Raw genomic sequence first — 2,899 nt, 5'->3', positions numbered from 1 at the left:
TGTGGGAACCTAGTTCCCCTGACCAGGGATCGAACCCACGTCCCCTACATTGGAAGGTGGTTTCTTTACCACTGGACCACCAGGGAAGTCCCCTAGTTTACTCCTTTTCTGATTTATTAAAGTGGAGGCTCATGTTATTGATTTGAGACTCCTCTTTTTTTCAGTATACTTAAAGTTATATAATTTCTTTTAAGTACTGCTTGAGCTGCATCCCATTGATTTTGATGTGTTTGTTTTTGTTTTCATTCAGTTAAAAATATTCTCTAACATCTCTTCTCTTTTAATTTCTTTTTTGACCCATATGTTATTCAGAATTGTGAAGTTTAATTTTCAAACACTTGAGAATTTTCCAGTTTCTAACTTAGTTGATATCTACTTTAATTCTGTTATGGTTGGAGAACATACTTTGTATGACTTCGGTCCTTTTACATTTATGAGGCTTGTTTAATGGCCTAGCATTTGGTCTGTCCTGGAGAGTGTGTATGTATTCAACAATATGTATTCTGTTGTTTGCTGGAGTTTTCTATATGCCAACTAGGTATAGTTGGTTGAGAGTGTGGTTCAGGTTTTCTGTATGTTTGTTAATTTGCTGTATAGTTATTCTGTCAATTATTTAGAGTGGGGAATTGAAATCTCCAGTGCTAATTGTTGAATTTTCTATTTTTCTTTTCAATAATGTTAGTTATTCTTTTATTTTTTTAGGGCTCTTCATTATTTTAAGGTTTATAATTATTATAATATTTTCATAATTTATTGACTGTCATTTTGAAATATCTTTCTTCATCTCCAGTAATATTTGTCTTAAAGTCTGTTTTGTCTAATACTAATATAACCATGCCATCTGTTTTATGGTTACTCTTTCCATAGTATATATATCTTTGTTCCGCATTTTTTTACTTTGTCTTGAATTTAAAGTGTGTCTCTTGTTGACAGCACATAGTTGAATCTTGTTTTTGTCCAATCTGACAGTCTCTGCCTTTCTATTGGGCTGTTTAGACATTCATATTTAATTATGGACATGGTTGGATTTACATTTGCCATTTTGCCATTTGTTTTATATATGTCTCTTATGGTTTTTGTTTCTCTGTGCTTCCTTTGCTGCCTTCTTTTGTGTTAAATGTTTTTTAGTGTGCCATATTAATTACTCTATTGATGTCTTTTCTAAATATAATTTAAGATATTTTCTTTGTGATTGCTATGGTGTTTACATTATACATTTTAATAGTTTGCTTAATATTAACGCTAAGTCAGTATCAGTAAAATATAGGAACTTTGCTCCAGTATAGCTCCATTTTCTCCTTCCTCTATTATGCCACAACATATATATATATATATATATATATATATATATATATATATTACATTCATATATGCTACAAACCCAGCAATACAGTGTTATAACCATCGCTTTATAGATTCTTATATTTTTTAAAGATGTTAAGAGAAGAAATGAGAAAAATGTATTTTATACAGTTTTTTAGTTTAACCCACATATTTACCATTTCTGGTGTTCTTTTCTTCCTGTTTATTTAAGTCTGGTGTCATTTCCTTTCAACTTGATGGACTTCCTTTAGTATTTCTTGTATGGCAGGTCTGCAAAAAATTCTCTCAGTCTTTGTTCATCTGAGACTATGTTTATTATGCCTTCATTTTTGAAGGGTAGTTTTGCTGCCTTCTTGATTGACAGGTTTTTTCTTTCAGCACTTTGAGAATGTGATCCCACTGTCTTCTGGCCTCTGTTGTTTCTGATTGAAAGTCAGCTGTTAATCGTATTGTGGTCTCCTGCACATGCTGAGTAATTTTTCTCTTTATGCTTGCATGATTTTTCTCCTTGTGTTTGTTTTTAACAGTTTGGCTATGGTGTGTCTAGGTGTGTCTCTTTGTAATTATTCTCCATGAGATTCATTGAACTTCTAAGACCCATAGATTTGATTTCTTCTAAAAAATCAAATTTGGAAAATTTTCTGGTGGTGTTTTATTTAAAAAAATTTTTTTCCCTGCCGTTTCTCTCCTCTGGAACTCCAGAAATGTTGATAAGTTGTTCTCTGAGGCTCTGTTCAGTTTTCTTCAATTTTTTTTTCTCACTGTTCTTCAGATTGGATAGTTTCTACTGATATATCTTTAAGGTCATCTATTTTCTTCTGCCATCTTGAATCCTGTAGTAGATTTTTTGTTTTAGTTATTATACTTTTCAACTTAAGAATTTCCATGTGGTTCTTTTACATAAATTCTGTACCCTTATTGAGAATTTCTTATCTGTTGATTGTTTTCATAATTAAAAAAAGTTAAAGACAACCCTCAGAATGGGAGAAAATATTTGCAAATGAAGCAACTGACAAAGGATTAATCTCCAAAATTTATAAACAGCTCATGCAGCTCAATAGCAAAAAAACAAACAACCCAATCCAAAAATGGGCAGAAGACTTAAATAGGCATTTCTCCAAAGAAGATATACAGACTGCCAACAAACACATGAAAGAATGCTCAACATCATTAATCATTAGAGAAATGCAAATCAAAACTACAATGAGATATCATCTCACACCAGTCAGAATGGCCATCATCAAGAAATCTAGAAACAATAAATGCTGGAGAGGGTGTGGAGAAAAGGGAACACTCTTGCACTGCTGGTGGGAATGTGAATTGGTACAGCCACTATGGAGAACAGTATGGAGGTTCCTTAAAAAACTAAAAATAGAACTACCATATGACCCAGCAATCCCACTACTAGGCATATACCCTGAGAAAACCATAATTCAAAAAGAGACATGTACCAAAATGTTCATTGCAGCTCTATTCACAATAGCCCGGAGCTGGAAACAACCTAAGTGTCCATCATCGGATGAATGGATAAAGAAGATGTGGCACATATATACAATGGAATATTACTCAGCCATAA

Source organism: Hyperoodon ampullatus, assembly GCF_949752795.1.
Source record: "Hyperoodon ampullatus genome assembly, chromosome: 5".
NCBI lineage: Eukaryota > Metazoa > Chordata > Mammalia > Artiodactyla > Ziphiidae > Hyperoodon > Hyperoodon ampullatus.
Note: the sequence above shows the minus strand (reverse complement) of the source record.